Here is a 20375-nt window from a genome sequence, read left to right on the forward strand (position 1 = left end):
CCTCACAGAGCTGCTAGCATGGCTGCAGATTTGTAGTCCTGTTGTGCCCACGATTTAACGTCCTACAGAGTTTGTTGTCATTCTGTTTTTCTGCTTTTGTTCTCGTGTTTGTTTTTCCTTTGTAATGCATCATCATTAAAGCTAGTGACCTTATTGAAAATGGGATGATGCATCCCAAAGGGAGCTTAACAATAAGCCCCTTTAAGAAACATCTAATAGATTAGACAGAATAGATGATGGGGCAGACAGACAGGCAGACAGACATACAAACAGACAGGCAGACAGACAAGAATCAGTCAGTGGCAACAGGAAGAGGGATCAATACACAATTTGTAACTGACTAAAAACCAACTAATCACCATATTGGCTAATTTCTGACTTTATATACAGTTTCAAAGCGGTTTGTAGTTGCAGGCAGATGGCGCTCAGCTCCTCTTCGTCAGCTCTGGCTGAAGAGGAAGAGAGAGAGAGGAAGAGAGAGAGGGAGAGAGAGAGAGGAAGAGAGAGAGGGAGAGAGAGAGAGAGAGAGAACTGGGCTGCTGGTACATGACAAAACAGCTTTTAACAACCTCCCAGCTGGATAAGACAAATGGTGAGCCTGATCAAGTCAAGTCAAGTTTATTTCTAAATCAATTTCCAGGAAAAACATCTGTGACAAAGAGCTTCACAGACAATAAACACAGATAAAAACAAGGACACGGTGTCAGGGATGAGACGCTCACAGTGAATGATGCTGCTTCAGTGTGCTGTCTGTAGATGCACCATATGCCCCTCTAATGGGCACTAGGGGGCAGATTGACAAATCATGCGTGTGTGAACGAGTGAATAAATGAATGATTATGTGAGCGAATTACTTTGTGGATTCACGAGGGGCCGTGCAATCAAAAAAACAAATGATCATAAAGGAGGAACAACACGAACAAGAGCATCAGTAAGTCCAACAGATGGGGCCGGAGCTTGTGTTTAGTGGGAGAAGCTGTGTGTGTGTGTGTGTGTGTGTGTGTTAGGGGATGAAATCACATTGCAGCCCACTGGAGAAATAAGTAAATGACAGACTGCAGGCGAGCAGATAAAAGGAAAGGAAAGGCTAGCGGCTGATGCTGCTGAGGGAGGAGGCTTTGTGGTGGAGGGCAGTCAGACGGACTCCTGAAGTGCTTCTTGGCACGCCTCAGTGGAAAGAGCCGCCGACTCAAAGTGCTCCATTGCATTGACATTTTGTCATCGAGAGGGAGGAGGACATTGTCCATAATAGCAGACTGCAAACATCGTTTTCTCCACCACTACCCTGACTGAGTGAGGCTGCTTCATCCCCCCGGCAGGACTGGCTTTTCTCAATTCTCCCTGACTTGTTCAGAGATGTGTGTCCCCTGAAATGATACTGCAGCCGCAGACAAACACCCTCAATCCTGTCAGGAAAGCTTAGAGCTCAAGTCTGACAGGCACAGGATTAGTGCTGAACCACATGGTCTAATAACTGATCAATAGAAAGTTAATCGACTTATAAAGGAAATGAATTGATTAATCCTCTCTGTAATCTATCAGGCAACAAAGTCTGCAGCCTCGCAGCAGCTAGGCCGTACTCAGACACAGAAGAGCTACAGTATGAGCTAAATGCTAATGTCTGCATGCTAACATGGTCACAGTGACAATGTTAGTGTGAGCGTTATCACATTACCAGGTTCACCCTCTTAGTTTAACTGCATGTTATGAGGCTGATGGGACGTCACAGTTTGCAGAATCAGAAACAAACTGTTGCACAATCTGAGATGTTGACCTTTACCATTATCGCTCTGCTGCTGCGTCTGGGTCCAGACCTTTGAATCTGTCCCCCCCGCAGAGCCGACTGATCAGCGTTATCTCTGATCCAGAAAAAGAAACACAGACGCATTAAGCGCCTAAGAATAAGCCAATCAGCCCCAAAGGCGGGTCACTGTCAAGCTGTGTGCCGGAACAAAGGAGGAGTAATGACAACAATTGCAACCACTCTTTACAATAGACGTTAATTTATAGACTACATGTCGTTTTTCTATCTACATTGGTGTTGTAGCTTGTAATTACTCCGCTCTGCTCCGCTCTAAGACTGACAAAACCAGTGTGGTTGCATGGCTTCACATCAGCGTCGCCCTAAAGACCCCCTCCAGTGAGAATCAAGTGTTTAACCTTGTAAACATCTCCATGTGGTGTTCTTAATGTGCTAACAGACATATCAGGGACAACATGAACAGTCGTCTCCATGGCTGGGCCTGTCTGCTTTTAAACTGCAGCGTACCAAGGACAGGCTGAACAACACCTTTTCAGATTGGCAGGTTTGAGACGTCACAAACCTAAGGAGCCAATCCCGTTAATGGATGAGGTGACACTATGCATATTATTATGTGTAACCTATGGCAACCACTTTGTGATGCGCGAGCCAACTGTAACCGTCATCGTAGTTACTACTACGTTACTTCTACCAATTACTACATTTCAAGCTAGCTTAAGTTTAACAAGTTGCCGCTTAATGATGCTTTGTGTTCGTGATGAAGGGGGCGGATTGAAATGTGCATAGAGGGCGGGGCAGGAGTTTTTAATGAGGGAGAAGGAGGAGATGCCTCGGGAGGATTTTTACAAGGTAATTAAATGAGTGTCAGACATAATTTATTATCTCAAGCAGATCATTTTAAACGTCTGAAAACATGACTGGAGCTGCTCTTTAAAATAACATTAGTTTCAGGTGGATATGAGGGTCTCCTGTGATTGGTTCACAGAATTTAAATGGGAGGACCATGCTGGATTGAAGATGAAATCGAAGTGCAACACATTCTGTCTAATATCAGACGACATGCTGCTAGCATGAATACAATTTTTGTTGTATCATTAATAAAGTACATTTAGGTTCTTGACTGTTCAGACAAAACAAGCAATGCTGACTAAACAAACTGATACACAATATAAACTTCACTCGCAGCCCAACAGAGAAGAAACTTTGTTGATCATTTATGGGATGTTTAGTTGTACAAACAGTTCGGAGCAGCTCTGGAGCCACTGAGTGCTTCCAAGTTAAACAACTGGTGCGATCTCAAAGAACATCTAACACACAGCAGTGATCATAACTCCTTTATTCATCACTTTAACATCACATTTTCTTACTATTTCCGCAGGTTAGCTCACTTGCTAACCTCATTATATATCAGCTTATGTTTGTAATTCGTAACTAGGAGTCCATCATAACTTATTTAACTGCAGTTTTCAGATCATTAAACGGGTTAATAACATTCATACCTCTACACAATTTGCCACTTTTATTTGCCCTGAGTGTAATAAAATATTCATGTGTATTTGGCACTGCCCACCGACTTTAAACACAACCAACGTGAGTGTTTGTGCCTGCAGAGCAGCTCGGTCTCTGTGGGTCACCTCCAGAGGAAAAGCCTGCTCACTCATTTCCTGCTTTAAGTGTCAGTAATCTAGTTTTCTATCAAAGTGGCTCCAAAGTGCTCCGAGGTTTTTACCTCCTCCATATGGTGCCTGGAACCAGGAGCTCCTTGTCCCGTCACAAATCTACCACCAAAGGTGAAAGCGGCTGTGTTCTCGCTGCTTCAAGATTGCAAATGTATTCTTCTGCCCCCGGGACAGCTTCGTCTGCATCTGTAAGCAGCTTCTGCCTCACATGGTCAGAGCAGGGAGACGGCTCTGCTCCATCAGCTGGGATACCAAACAACCAACAACAAGCCCTCATCATAAAACAAATAAGAGAATAACTTAAGACAGACTTTATGACAGGCCGAAACATCCTGTAGCAACAGTCATTAGCTGGTCTCAGTCATTCTGGGAGAAGCGTCTATGGATTATGCTTTCTGCCGTTCTCAGAGACGTTTAAGGCTCAAATTAATTATTGTTTCACGAGGGATTAATGTACTGATTGTTTCTAGATTAACATATTAATGCTTAAGTCAATTAAACATCAGAAGTAGAAAGAATAGATTTGAAAAATGCCCGTTACAGCTCCCAGGGCGAACAGTTAAATCTCCAAATTACTTATTATATCTGATTAACAGTAAAATACCCAAAAGATATCCGGTTTGTGATTATATAACTGCAGATAATACTCATATTTAACAAGGTGGAACCGTGAATATTGGGCATTTTTTATTTTATAAATTACCTAAATGATACGTTTATTTTAAGTGACTGTTATAAAGAGCGAAACGAAGAACTGAATGAACTGCAGTAAGGGTTGTTCTCGTAGAAGCTTCTTGTGCTTCTGAATGAAAACAACATGTTTTTTTTAAGCTTTTTAGAGACAGCTGGCCTTGTGCAGCAACAGTCTCTTAAATTGTCTTTTAAATTTTCTGTTAAGAGAAAAAGTCAAGACGCACCAAACGGTCTTAACCATCCCAATCTGCTCGCACCCAGGAGAGCTGAATGATGAACCCCACTTGAAGGCGCATGGTTGATTCTTTTGTAATTAGCATAGGTAACGTCCCTTACACACCATATAAGGGCAGGTGCATGCTGTGCCGTGTGCAAATCGGGCACAAGGAGAAGAAGAACTTCGGCGTTAGCGAAATCGAAGTACTTTTAAATCAACTCAAACAAAGTAATCATGAGATCTTCCTGAGCGTGAGTAGTGGCGTCCTGAGCGTGAGTAGTGGCGTTGCAGGTGCATCAAAAATGCAGCAATGGCAAAAGATCTGTGATGCTGTGAATGTCGTGTCAGCCGAGGGACGCACGGTAACTGAAATTTAAATAAATAAGTGGTTTGATATGAAGATGGAAGAAAAAAGCGTTTAGCTCAAGCCTCCATGACAACAACTGGAGGAGGACAGGAAGACTTGTTCGTATATCGCTTCATGCATGAGGCCCAATCTTCCTACATCCACACTTCCTGCTTTAAAAAACCAAAACATCTTAATGTGTAAAATATTCCCTGAAATGTTCCTGTAATATTATTCCACCTCACTGTAATCTCTCTGTGCTGTGTATCCTGCAAAAACGCCTGCAGCCATGTTCCTGTCTCTGCCACACAGTGTCACTGTTGCAGCACTGAGCCGCTGCCTCCGAGCCCTCACCCTGTGTTTGTGTGAGGAGGGGAGGAGGAGGAGGAGGAGGGGGGAGGAGAGAGACAGACAGACAGAGGGAGTGAGGGAGGCAGCTGCTGGGCAGATCATCAGTCTGTCTCCTACTGTAGTTGTCTTGCGCCTCACTCGCCCTCTCCCTCTCTCTCCCATGGCTCCGCATGCCCCAGAAACAAGGTAGTTCCGTCTAATTGCTCTAATGGCGTCCCATCCTCATTAGACTCTTGACCTTGGCTGTGCGTGATAAGAGCAGGTCAGCGTGGATTAGAAGTGGCCCCCCCAGGTCCCCTCCGCTCCTCCAGTTACCAGTCAATACCTCCATCTCCAATCCACTGCCCCTGAAAAACCACAAGTGCTTCCCCATTTCAAACTGGCCGGCATTCAAAGCAGAATTCTCACCACTTATTTTCAGTCGGTCCCCACTGGATGTGTCGAGCCTCGCCTTGCATGCTGCGCTCGCTCACAGTGGTGACAGGAAACATTCAATAATGCATCATTTAGGGTTTATTTTTGTCCTTTCAGAAGCTGTCAGAGGCATGTTTGGGACGAAGGACTGACGGATAAATACACCTCATACACTTATATCTTTACTGATAGATATTATTATTAAAGTGAAGAGCTATAATTCATGTGACACATTATTACAGCTCCGTGGTGCCCTCTATGTTGCTTTAATTATTCAAATTACATCTTAAATTATTACGTCTTAAATGATTACATATTGCAGTTATATCCATATTGTTATATAGCACATATGCAGCCGCACAGACAAGCTAAAGATTGTCTGAGGTAAAATAGAAACAGTGTCATAGTTTGTCCACTAGAGGGCGATGACAGGTGGATTTAGTAGCTCTAAAACGAGCCGATTAGTTTGCATCTTCACATTTGAAATAAAACAAAGCGATTTTTCCGGATCCATTGACATAATTTAGTTAGTAATTTGCATGTTTAAATTGATAGTAAAAGTAAGACCAAACAAATTGCTGCATTATGGATTCAACCAATAAAACACTGATATTATTCAGCTTTCTGAAGCTATCACTTTGTGTTAGCGTTAGCACTGCTAATGATTATTTTCAATCAGCCAATTATTCCATAAATAATGTTATGAATAATACATACAGTAAATTGTTTGTTTCAGATGGCCTGCACCCAAAAACATTCAATTCACTCCATTAAAGCAGAAAATCCTCTGAGCGGTTAATGTTTGTCTTTTTGTTGAGAACTAACACCGTGCAGTTTTTGTTGTTATAATTTTGTACGTCTTTATTCCACGTGTGTATAAACAAGGGGCATCTGAAAAAACAAACAGGTCATTTAGCGAAATCTTGATTTAGCAGGTTCAAAAATCAGGCCATATTTAACCGTAAAATATTATAGCTGAATAGCTGCAAACAGCGTCGTCATAACAACCAATGATAGCATCTAAGCATAGAGGAGTTTTCTGGAGCAGCTCCAGTCATGTTTTAAATAATACATTGTGTCCGATATGTTTCTGCAAAATAAGTTTAATTATCTTGTAAAAATCCTCCCAAGACATGAAAAAAACGTCCTAATCTGCATAGGCCCCGCCCACTGTGCACATTTCCAACCGCCCCCTCCATCACGAAAACAAAACACGTCTCTGCCATCGTTAAGCGACAACTTGTCGAAACTTAGCTAGCTTGAAATGTAGTAATTAGTAACGCTAACGTTAGCAGTCAGTAGTGAGTTTGCAAAAATGACGGTTACAGCTGGCTCGTGCATCGCTGAAGTGGTTGCCATAGGTTACACATAATGATATGCATAGCTTCACCCCGTCCATTAACGGGATTGGCTCCTTAGGTTTGTGATGTCACAAACCTGCCAATCTGAAAACGTGTTGTTCAGCCTGTCCTTGGTACACTGCAGTTTAAAAGCAGACAGGCCCAGCCATGGAGATGACTGCTCATGTTGTCCCTGATATGTCTTGAAGAACACCACATGGAGATGTTAACAAGGTTACACTCTTGATTCTCACTGGAGGGGGGCTTTAATCAACCAATAATTCCAGCTTTAGTTATTTTATTTGCGGTTTTGTTCCATGATGAGCTTTTTGTTCACCATGACTGATTTTTGTTTGATTTTAAGGCCAAAATCAGCAACTAAACTTTGACTTTCAGGATTATGGAAATATGTGGAAAGAATAATATCATGGATCAGAGTTTGTACAGCATGCTTGATTACAATGGATGAGTGAAAAAAACAAACTAGAAGCTTTGAAAGAAAGGGATCAAATTTTTCATTTGGAAGAGTAACAAAAGCAGCTTCTTATTTCAGGTTTTGGACGGAGCCTAAACAATCAGGACAACATCTGTTCTGACCTGCGAGAGACCGTGTCAGCCTCTGGAAGAGATGCTGGTTTCCAGTGATGTCTCAGAGCAAATGGTTAAAACAGTTCTGGAGTAGGACGGGTCATGTGATCAAAGGATGGATGGAGAGATGGCACCAAGCCTTGAAATGCTCGCTGTAATGATCCCTCGCCGTGGGATGTAATATTCACACCTTCTCCGATTCCTGCTCATAACAGAACGTGTGTGTGTGTGTGTGTGTGTGTGTGTGTGTGAGGGGGAGGAGGACGGCACAGCAGAAACTGTAGCAAACAGACACAGATAGGCAGAAAAATATTGAGTTGTACCCCGCAAGACAGAATATAACAACTACATGAGAAAGAGTGCACGGGAGAATCTCTGCAGGCAAAGCTGCGATCATTTGCTCCTGTAAGAGCGTTATTAGGCTGCTATCCACCTATGCAATTACACTCAGCCCGGCCACGCTCTCCGGGAGAAACCACTCCCTTGTTCTGCCTCATCTTCAGTGTACCCAGAGGCTGTGTGTGTGTGTGTGCGAACACGAGCCGGCATGTGTGTGTAGCAGATTCCGGTGTGTGTGTGTGTGTGTGTGTTTATGTGGCTAAGTATGTATGTGGGAGAAACAAAGACGGTGGCACAAAGGCAGAGCGAGACAACGAACCACAGAGACCGAGCAGGATTGCATCAAAAGCAACAGCACCCCTTTGATCCCTTCAAATTCAGTCCCTCAGAAATCGAGCGCCCTGCTCCATCCCACCAGCACTTCCTGTTTGCACAAGACCTCTGCTGCCGAGTGCTTTGAGGCTGGCGGTAAACAAGTGTTAATATGCTACCTCTGCCAGAAACTGCAGCTTAATGAAGGATTTACTTCCTCTGACCAGCGCTGATGAGGGACCTGACGATTAGGAATGCTTCTGGCCTTTGGCTATCATTATGTTATAGAGCTGACCCTTTTCTTCTTGCAGCCATGTTTTCAAACTCAGCATTAATTAATAAGCTGCAGGCTGCGTTCATTCTGTGAGAGCAGAAAGGAATAAAATATGCAGTCATTAAATAATGGGCCGAGCAATTTGAGAGACAATCAACTGTAACCTTGTCGTCTGTGCTCCGAGGTTCCTTCTTGTATAATAATGCAACAATTCATTTATTCATCCGTCTTTCCTCCTCTTTCATTTATTCATTCTTAATCTGAAATTCATGCAGACACAGTATCATCAGCAGAATGGGAGACGTCTTTGTGAATCATGAAGATACATTAATAAAAGCGTTTTAAATATTTATGATCTATTTTAAATTGTGTTGTTTCACTTACTCCACATTAGATTTAATTTGCATCACTGCTTCAGTTGTTTATCTCTTCTTTATTTTTCGTCGACATCTGGAATAAAAGCAAAATGCTTCAACAAGCAAGGAAAACGTCGCCTCGTCTCATTATATCAAATCAACAGGGGAAAAAAGCTGTCTGACTAAATTACATCTCAGCAGGAACAGAGTAAGAAAGTCCCTAAACAAACAGGAAGAGAGGAAAAAAAAGAAGCATCGCTGCTATCGCACTGTATCAGAGGAGGAGGGAATCAGTTTGCACAACGCTTTATGGCAACAAACCATGAAGCAGGATGATGTCCTCGCTCAAAGAAAATCAATTTCAGCTGAAATGATGGAACTGAAGGAAAGTTTCAGTCAGGAGATTCTCCAGCGCTCACGCTCTCCGTCTCTCTCTCAGACTCAGCTGCTATGCAAGAGTTCAGCCTCTCGCCCCGCTCTCGTCATGAAGACGTTTCCCATCATGCAGTAGGGAGAAGTCAAGACAATCAAGACCACTCTACACGCTAAATCCGTTTAACATGTTTCAGGAGGTCCCTGCACCAGCATTTAAGAGTCTTTTCAAGGCATTCAGCCGCACATTACGGCCAAGCATAAATAAAATCCATCTTCATCTGCTTCAGGAAGGTGAACCTTTGATTCCTGGCAGAGAGGCGGAATATTAATCGCGTTGGAAACAAGTAAACAAGCCTCCAAAACCAGAGAGGGAAGAACAAACCCTTACAGGTTGATTAGAGTGTAATCTATACCTGTGTGTGTGTGTGTGGTGAGGTGGCTGTGTGTGCATGTTTGTGATAGCATTTGTGTCTAACGGTGTGTGTGTGTGTGCGTGTGTGAGGGGAAGATGGACAAACCCAGGGGTCCGTTTATCTAAGCTGACAGAAACAATTTACAGCACTGCCAAATAGGGAGTAAGAGCCCCTCACATACACCGGGAAGTGGAGGGGAACGAGACAGTGAGCGGCAGAGAGTGTGTGGCGTTAAGAAAGAGCCCAATAATAACACCGGACCGGGGACGAGATGTGGTCCCGGCATCCTGTAGCCACGACTGACCCACCCGTCCGTCCAACCATCACCCCATCGTCTCATTCATTACCTCCAGCAGGGAGCTGGTGTCCGACCTCCTGCTGGTTTGTCTTTAAGGATTTCTAATGGAAAGTGCTTCCAATTACATGTTGGTGCAAAGTCATGCAGCATGAGCGTGCTCTCTTCCCTGTAACATACAGTGACAGACTGAAATGTGTTCAGCATATTAGCATCAGCAAGCAGGAAGTTGACCTTGGAAAGAGTAAATCCCACCTTCAACATTTTCCCCCTCCTGGTTCATAGCTCGGTATGAGTGCTGCCTTTCTTTTTAATTGGTCTTTATGTTGTATTTTATTGTAATGACTTTGACAGTGGTGAACTTCTGTTGTCTGCTTTACACATACATGTGGGTTGGGCTGATATTTGAATATTGAAGTCGGCGTTTGCAGTTTGCAGCCACAGTTGCCCGGTCCCGTCTGCTACCATACACAAATGCAGATTTTTCTGACCTCGTGCGAAATAAAGGGTGCATTCAAAGCTGAACTTACCGACTGGATATCTGAAACAAAAGTATTAACGCCTTGGGCAGAAATCTGTTTGTTTTTAAGGGATGCTTTTATGAGACTGGACAGAGCTGACAGGATGAAGTTTAGGCAAACAGACTGAACTTGTTGAAGATAACTGAGGGAGGATCTATACTCTAAAGATTTAAGTGATTTCCAGTAGGAAAAAAAAAAGAAATCCAAAGGGGTGAACAACAGAAAGGTTGCAGGTAAGGGGCATTTACCCCTGGAAAAGTTGTGCAAACAGCTCGTGGTTTCGTCCATTCTACATTCCTACAACACCCAGCATGCATTGCGCCCCTCCCTATGAAAGGAACGGCCCAGTGAGAGACGCTGGAGTGAAATACTACCCTTTCGCTGCAGGCAATGGCTCAGAGCGGGACAGAATCTGAAATACGACGAGAATATACCGGTGGATCGTCTAAAAAGTCTTCAGGTCTGCAGTCTACATTTCAAACCTGACGATTTTGAACGAGACATGACGTCGGAGGCGGGCGTCCTAGACTGAGGAGGTGTAGTTTAGCGAGCTCCCTGGCCTCCGCCAGATGACGTGTTTTACGTAGTGGTGGAGGTTTTCCAGGGCCCGTTAGAGAAGCGGATAGCGTCCTCCAAAGGCACAGAGCCGAATTGCATTTTTTCCCTACCATAACGGCATTAGCTCCCCATGATAGCATGATAGGACTGTGGTTGAAAATCGGTGAACTGGCCTTTTAAAGCGATCAGGGAATCTGACAGGATCATATTCGAGGAGTCTTTGCCCCACCAAACAGCCTCTGATGAAACTTCCTCCTGTGATCAGCACATAACCGAGCTGCACAGGAGTCTGCATCCAAGCGGCGGCTGCACTTACAGTTCAGGCCAGGAGCAGCTTCACTGAATAATCAGCGGAATGATGCATCACAGCAGATGCTGGCAAAATATGCACGATTAACAGCACGTCTGGTGGAAACAACAGCCAAGTGTACAATGTCAACTTCTCTCATATCCTCCTCCCGTGTCACTAACAAACACCCCCACACACACACACACACACACACACACACACTTACACACACACACACACACACACTTACACACACACACACACACACACACACACACACACACACACACACACACACACACACACACACACACACACACACACACACACACACACACACACACACACACACACAACAGTGCGGAGGCAAGTGAGGGATGCAGCAGCCAATATTAGAGCCTGAATCAAACCTGACCACAACAGAGCAGAAGAAAGCGGATACACTTCTTTTATAGTGGGCTGTACTGTCAGTGCTTTTATTCTTAATGTGTGTGCTGTCAACACTTGCCTGCCAGGAACCACAGAGAAAAATCTGCCTAACTCTGGAACATTTTCAGAAATGTTAATATGCACTTTCCTGTCATGAATACAAATACAAACAAGACCAAGCTTAAACATAAACTACTTCAGAATATGGGTCTGAAATCCCTCCATGATTCACCTAAACACTTCTACTAGACACTCACAAATTACTCCACAGGGATCAGTCAATTCAGATGTCAGACTAGCTGTGAAAAGCATTGTTGTATTGTTGGTGGAAAGTGGCGTACTGTACACGCCATGCACACTATTTTTGTTGTTGCATTGTGGGAACTGAGCGTTAAATTAACACACTCATTCGACGGGCATCGCCTGAAAAATTTGCATCTAAAACCTGTTGGTCTGCCTCTGTACGTCCTCTCAAACCAAGCAAATAACCATCTGTGTATTAGGATGCAAAGCTAGTTAGCTGGTTCCAACATCCAATTCATGAAGCTTCAAAGTATTGCACACAGGACTGGCATGACATGATTAAGTAGCCAACAACTACTACTATTTTAGGCAGAGAAACTCTTTCCGATGTGCTTTATGCAGAAGCGATAGCAGGTTCAGCGAAAGCCGTCTTAGTTGTTCACTAAAATAACTGGGCTAATGTCTGCAACATATAAAAAAGGGTTGTGATGTCCGACACACTCATAAAAAGATGGACGTCATGACAGCTCCCTAAAAGTGAAGCCAAACCCTCTCTATCGCCCCCTGCTGACTGGCTGCAGTATAGGTCATAAAGCCCGCCTCCTCCATGTTAACAGATGGGACATGAGTCAAACTATAAAATCAAAATACACGTCAAATACTTTTTTCTCAAACATGGTTTCTGTCATTATAGTTAGTTCTTATCATGCTGATTTACGTCCAAGTGTTCGTTTATTTTTAATTAGTTATCTGATGCTGTAAAAAGGATGATTGACAGCTCTGTTGACAAATCCGGCTCCTGCAGCCGATCTGTTCCGGATTAGAGGAGTAGAGGAGGAACGGAGAGAGATGACGTAACTAAAACAATCACTACAGTCATTGAAGTTTCATATCTGTGAACGTCTGCTTCAGACCAAGTTAAGTTAAGAGTGTGTTGTGGTTGGCGGTTACTGCGCAGCTCTGGCACCAAATGACGTCACCATCACAAGATGGCAGCGCCTATCACAGGGGCTATTTTGGCTTCAATTTTGTACAATCAGAGCAGATGGAGACGCGCCGTCGTTGGTCCGACAGGAATCAGGTCCGATGGACAGTTGTCTTAATAAAAACAGGAACAGACGCAGCTCGCAGTGTAAATAAACACGAGCTCGTAGATTCGTCTCTGGCTGCACACTAATGCAGATTGTACAATAAAAACAACACAATACTTAAAGTATCATAAAATACATTTGCATTGACTCACACAGAACAGTATCTTGAATAATGTAGCCTAAACTAGACCACAATAGAATACAACAGACTGTAACAGCATGCATTAGAACAGGATCAAACTCTATGATGGAGATAACAGGGTAACTAAATAACATAGTCCAGTGGGACTGGTGGTTAGTGGCGAGAGAGATACTCCTTGTTGGGAGGGAATCATGAAGAAACTTCTCCTTTGTTGTCAGCTCTCTACAGTTTTTCTGTGTGTGTAACAAACGACAGTTTCACAGTGTGAGCGGGGTCACAGCAGCCTCTGGTTACACTGAGCAGAGTAATGGAGGGAAAACAAAATGCTGTCAGAGGAGGGTGGAAGGGTCTTTAAGTGGCCTTGTCTTTCTCTACCAGTCTCCAAAGCCTCAAATTAGAGTGCGCGATTACTCGTCGCTCTCTGCAGACGGTAGAAGAAGAAAAGAAAGCCCGCGCTGCCTATCATCGCCGGTCCACCTTCTGTTGCATAATAACTCGCCAGAGGGGGAACCTGCCTTATGGGAGGCAAAGCCTGCCATTTTAAGACTTGATATTCAAGAGAAGCAAAGAAGGCTGAACATTTTTACACACACTCTGGTGCTTTGATGTTAATGTGATTATGAGAACGGGGAGGTAGACTCACTGTACGCCTCTTGAACATGTTAATCTAATTATTTTGCTTCAATTAGGGCCACATTCTGAGCATTAACACCAACAGTAAGACGCCAAGCGCTACGCTTTGTTGAACAGTTTGCAGGGATGACGATGCTCCTTTCTGAGTCACACCCATCACGGCGTTCCTCACAAGTTATGACACTTTGCCAAACAGACACTGGGCCGTTAATTTTTACAGCTATCTGTATTTACATCCGCCCTGCCTCGAGCTGCAGCCCGGAATAATACCAGGAAAAGTTGCAGTGACAATATTTCCAAGTGGAAATGATTGGCATGTCTGTTGAATTAAAAAGCCTCGGTGTGGAAATATGAACGTCTTCTGCAATGCATTTAAACAGCTTTCTTAAATTCTTCTCATAATCAACACAAGGCTCCAGTGAGCGTGTACAAACAGTGTAAGACAAAACACACTCGATGAGTCTGTGAGAATAAACCTCAAATGAAGACGCACACAGAAGAGTCATCTCTCTATTGCAGCAGCAGTAATGGACTACAGTATCTATCACGGCCTTTAAAACCTTTTTTTTCCTCTTGGGAAGCAGCTTCACCATGAATACGTTTTGTCATTCACATCATGAATATAGAGAGAATATGAAGCGCTAATATGAAGCTGCTGCTTTCCACCCAACACCCCGGGCAGAACACGGACGCCGGAGACGTTTAAGGAAATGCAATCACACACGTGCTGCACATTACACGTATATGATCGACAATAATAATACAGGTTTCTCATAATGGGAGTGAATAATATGATTCATTTTCTACATGATATATCACAAGAGCGATTTACTGAATTATAACATGCTGGACATTTTGATGAAACATATTTGAGACACTTTGTCAATCAAATATCAGAAATTGTGTTTTTAATTTACTAGTTTGATTTTAAAAGACATTTTTTAAGTGATTTTGTGTCTTCTGAGTTTTAAAATGTTCATGCTGAACGTATCTGCAGAACTTTTGCTTCTAATTAGTTAACATTTTTTTATGGGAATGACTTCTCACATTTATGTCGAAGGTTGTTGGCAGATATGATATGGGGCAACATCATCAAACTTTTGTCCGGACAAAGTGAGTCCAAAGACATGCTCATTAGGTTCATTGGTGACTGTGAATTGCCCGTAGGTGTGCGTGTGCATTAAAGGTTGTCTGTCTCTGTGATTGACTGATCCATTCCTGCGACCCTGAACAGGATAAGCAGTATGGATGATGGATGGATGTTTCTGGTAACCCGGTAATCGTCCCTGTCCTCACTTTTAGCTCTGTTTTTGGTCCCCACCGACTCCTGTGGGAAACATTTGGCTCTTTGTTTTCAGATTATTTTTGCCTTTATTAGAAAGGTCAGCTGAGAGACATGAAATGTGGGAAGGAGAGAGTGGGAAATGCACCAAATCGAACCTGCGATCAGTGTGTCACGGACTGTAGCTTCTGTACACGGGACGCCTGCTCTACCAACTGAGCTAAACCAGCGCTCCAATATTTGGGTCTTTAGCTGCTAAATGCTCCACTTTGTCCACCAGCTTGTTGCTGACTATGTCTGACTGTAGTTCAGTGCTGTGGAGTAAAGTTGTGTCTGTTATAGCTTAAAGTGATAATCCTAAAGATTTTCATGTAAATAAATGTCTGTTAAGTCACCGTCTGTCGCTGAATGAGGTAAACATGCATTTGCAGTACTACAGACTGGCTGTCTTTGGCGACTTTTGTGGATCAAATCCCAAGCGGCGCCCAGTTAGTGACGCGTTTTCAATCAGCCAGCAGTGGTTGGTCTGCCAGAGAGGGTAGGCGGAACTAAGCGGCTGCTTTTCCACTCTCTGCAAGTGTTGCGAGTACAACCGGAGCCAACCGTGGACGTCACACATGCAACACTGTCTGGATATCTGGGAAGTGTGCTCCCGCAATTACCGTTTATCGCCACAGGTGCCGAACAAAACTGAGATCTTTGAGATTATAACTTAAAAAACAACATAATGAGAGCACAGAGAAATGACCAAGTAATGATCAGACAACTAAACATTAAAGTTCATAAAGCTGAGGGGAGCTGCTGACTCATTTAATAAGCTCAGAATATCTGGAGAATACCCAGTAATAGTTTTGCATTTTGGGGACATGCACTTATTACATCGAGTCTCTGCTAAACCTGTAAACCTCACACTGAAGACGACTCCAGGAAGTGACTGTGCCTGGCCAAGAAGTAGTCCCACACATACAGTAAGACCCTAAACTGTTGTTTGTATACACACAAGATATAACGCGTTAATAAGTGAGCATTAGATGATGGACAGAGCCAGGCTAGCTGGTTTCCTCTGACTCCAGTCTCTATGCTAAGCTAAGCTAAACTAACGGACTGCAGGCTTTAGCTTCATATTTACAGCGACTGCCATTACCTTAATATTTGGACATTAGAGTGGTATCAAACGCTCAGGCAAAATCATATAAATCGTAATAGGATTGTATTTTTTTCCTCCTGATTTTGACATCAGTTCCTTTACTTAAATACTCTGCTAGCTATGACCACTCTACGGCCCCAAAATGTACAGTGAAAATAATGCTATTGGATGCTGTATGGTATGCATGACATACCTGATAAACTAGCAGCTATGTGTCCTCTGATATCAACAGAATCCAGAGGAGGTCTTTGCTCAGCTCTACTTCATAATGATTAAAGGAACAGTCTGACCTTAGACGGAGGTGCTGCAGTTCAACAGTCTAATATGAAGTGAAAGAGAGGAAATCAATAATCATGCTAATGTTACAATTCACACTCTCATCTGCATTTGTGGCCACAGGTGCCGAGCTTTAACACTCGCTCTTCATGTCGTATGCCGAGAGATGTGAGATGAAACATGCAAATGAGGCCGCCTCTCCCTTCAGCGAGATCCTCTGACCTTCATCCCACAAAGCCGCTCACACTCACGCTTCATTCTGATCTGGAAATGGTTTATTATAAAGAGCTTTTAAAGGGAAAAAAAAGAGAGAAAATGTGAATGACAGTGTTTTAAAAATGGAGCAGATGGGAACAAATCAGCAACTGGGAGTGTAGAAAGGATGACATGTACAGTCACTGTTAATTCTCCCGTTTAATTACAGCCCATAAAAAACATCTTGACAGGAAGCCGGGGTGAGAAATCCAGAGCCATTATTGTTTGCTTCGCTGTTTCACGAGTGGCTCAAAGTTCCTGAATGAGCCTGTAGGTCCCACGCACTGCGCCGAGATTATCTGCACGGTAATCGTGTGGGTGCCATGTGGCCTGACAGGGGATGTATAGGAAGGCAAGTATTTAATAAAAGGGCTTCTCTCTGCTCTTCATTTCCATTTTTATAACCAGTCGTCAGCTTTGCCCCGTGTAATCAGGGTATTTACTCCGTACAAAAGAAAGGGGAGATTAGAGCATCACAGGACCGGATTATAAAAACCTGAGACCACAAAGACAGCCAATCACTTCCAGAAAATCCCTCAACATCTCCCAGCTTTCATCTGCTATTTCTCTGTTTACTCTGCACACTCCTTCATCCCCCGGCCTCTGTTTGTTTCTCTCGCTCTCACTCGGCTCCATTTTGCAGCCTCCTGTGCGCGTCGCTTTCTGTTTGTTGCTTCTGTCAAAATAAAAGGGACATTAGGAGGAGCCTGTAGTTAATAAATACAAAAAAAAGTATACATCTTATCCAGTGAGAGAGAACTGTTGCTCTCTGTTATCCAGTCGGGTATTTTCAGTCTGACTAACTCTGATTAACCTGCAACAAACTAGCCAGCGAAAAAGTCCAAAGGAATGTCAAGGACACCGAGAAACTAAAAGTTGCAGAGGCAGTGATAGCAAAATGAAAAATTGCCTACAAACAACCCCTGAAATACCCGAGAGAAATGGGTGAGGAGAAAACAACTCCCCTCTCTGACTGCATCACCCATCCAAAGGCTAAGACAATATCAAGGCAATTTCAGTTCAAATTTAAACTGCCCATTTGTCCCTTTTTCATGAAGCAGATAGAATCTCAGAGCACAGGGCCTCTGGAAAAGGTCACAGATAAGCCCGGGTGCTCTGATGATACACAGAGGGCGGCGGAGCAGCGCTGCTACCTCTGCTTTCAACCTTTTTTTTTCCACTGAGTTGATGAAAGAGAAAAAGTCCAACCTCTCTGATAAACAAACTAACTTTGAAACATAAAACTGAGCACCATGTAGTCTCTTCATTCTGTCATAATGATTCATCAGAGAGCGAAATCTACTTTAAACTGGAGGGGCTTGGATGTGCGTCGTCGTGACAACAAATTCCTCTCAATTAAAGGACACAGGAATCTGAAGATGAACAGGAAATGAGGTGTGAGTTGATTGATGTCAGAAAAGTGAAGCTAACAGCGGGGAGTGTGCGGGTGGATTCATTAGAGGACCAACATTAATGATGAAGAACATTTCAAAGCACTCGTTTGTATTTACCTGCTTCCTTCTTCAATGATCGAGCCACCAAATGAGTTCTTATACATGTTAACAAGTGTTATATTTGCATCAAAGCAATAGACACCTACAGGAGACATGGCCCAGATCTTAATATTTTATTATGCGTGTAATGTTAAAGGTGTCTTGTAGAGTTTGTGACTACTAGGGGTGCTGCTGAGTCATGTTTAGTGAGCACGTACCTGTTTTGTTTGTTCTACAGGAAGGCGGTAATGCACATGTGTATTAATGCTATTTACAGTTGGGAGGAACACCAAGTTTACAGCAGTGCATTAAGGGGCTGTGCTGTAGCTTTCTGTTTTACTACGAAGCTATACCTTAGCCACCTATGAAGATGTCCCACTGAGATTAAGATCTGTACCTGGTGTGCTGAGATTTTTGGGAGTTAGCACATCATGATGCAAGCTTAAAGGCTCAGTTATCGTCTCCGTTTCATCTGCAGAGTTAAGTAATAGAAACACAGTGAGTGCATGGCGCTATTCTGCTCAGTGATGAAGAAGGCGGTGAGGCAAAGGTTATCTGAATTTAACTCCAGTCTTTCTTAGAATACATACAATATAATAACAGCATGATCTATCTCGCACTGTGGTGATGACATCAACGGGTGAAATCCAATAATGAATGAACTATAAATAAAAACCTGCGCTGTGAGTAAGTGCAGTATGACCCATGTTAACCTTATCACGTCAACCGTAAATCCAGCTTGGACACGGAGACACGGAGCATGCTACTGGCAAAGGTTGGGAGGAAGAGAACAGCCGGTCAGAGCAAACATGGATCTTAAAGTGGTAATCTCAAAGATGTCAGTTTCGTTCTCTTTGGCGGCACCTGTGGCGATAAACGATAATTGCAGGAGCACACTTCCCAGATATCCAGACAGTGCTGCATGTGTGACGTCCACGGTTGGCTCCGGTTGTAACTCTTGATTTTCCTTTTCAGACTGTTTGCTTCATCTGAGCGTCGAGTTTGTTTCTTTTTCTTTGGATTTTCACTTCTTGTTGAAGTTGTATCTGTAGTCATCCATCTTTTCTTTGTTTGTTCAGCCATAGTAGATTACTGTTTACTCGCAACACTTGCAGAGAGCGGAAAAGCAGCCGCTTAGCTCCGCCTACCCTCTCTGGCAGACCAACCACTGCTGGCTGATGGGAAACACGTCACTAACTGGGCACCACTGTCACCCAGTCTGTAATACTGCAAATGCAAAGGCTTTCATCAGTGGGCCATTGGTTCACCATTGTGTTACCTCATTCAGCGATAGATAGTGACTTAACAGACTCTTTGAGATTATTACTTACTGAAAGAAATGTCTTGTTTGTGTTTATAAGATAAAAAATGATTAAACATGTTATTAGGCCTCAGTGTTAAAGTTATCAATCAATCAATCAATCATACTTTATTTGTATAGTACTTTTCATACAAATAAAATGTAACACAAAGTGCTTCACATAATGCAAAAATATGGAAAAACATTAAAATTGTAATAGCTAGTGGGAGGAGTTTGCCCCCAGGGTCCCCCACCAGAAAGCCCCCCAACAGAAACCCATGTCCCCCAGCAGGGTCAGGGTTTGGGGTAGGGGTAGTGGAAGGCCCCGAAGGCAAACCCCCCCCTCTCCCCCCTTATGTTGGGTCTCCTATTCATGGGTCTGCACCAAAAGATAATATCTTTGAGATCAGTTTGCAAATTCTTAACAATCCCTACTCACTAAAAATGTAACATGTAATCAGAGAAGCATGCTTACAGTTTTGGGACTTGTACATTTTTCCATATGTTCATGAAGCTAATTAGACAGACAGTATCAGCAGCAGCAGCAGCTCTGTATCTGACTGTTAGAACAGATGAACGAGCCTTTCATTCCCCGTGCTGTAATCCACTTTGCGCATCCAGACTTTGCAGCATGAAGACTGAGCACTGATTGGCTCTGTGTCAGACACTAAGCTTCACCCATTCTTCGAGCACCACCTTTGGGTGTGGGATCCTGTTATCGTGTGATTGCGATGCACAAAGGATGAGTGAGGATGAGGAGGAAGAGACAAAGAGGGAGTCGCTCCTGGGTGTGCCTCGGTCTGTGAGTCTCAGCAGGACACGAAGGCATCACACAAAACCAATCACTTTGTAAATGAGATCAGTAGGAAGCTAATAACAGATCCGCTGTGGTGTCATTGTTCCAGACAGTCTGCTTCCGCAGGCTTCCACAAACTTTAATGTCGTCTACCTCCAGTAAACAA

The sequence above is a fragment of the Semicossyphus pulcher genome, unplaced genomic scaffold, assembly GCF_022749685.1.
Source record: "Semicossyphus pulcher isolate SPU_LCO1_2020_fin unplaced genomic scaffold, fSemPul1.0.p SCAF_19, whole genome shotgun sequence".
Taxonomy (NCBI): domain Eukaryota; kingdom Metazoa; phylum Chordata; class Actinopteri; order Labriformes; family Labridae; genus Semicossyphus; species Semicossyphus pulcher.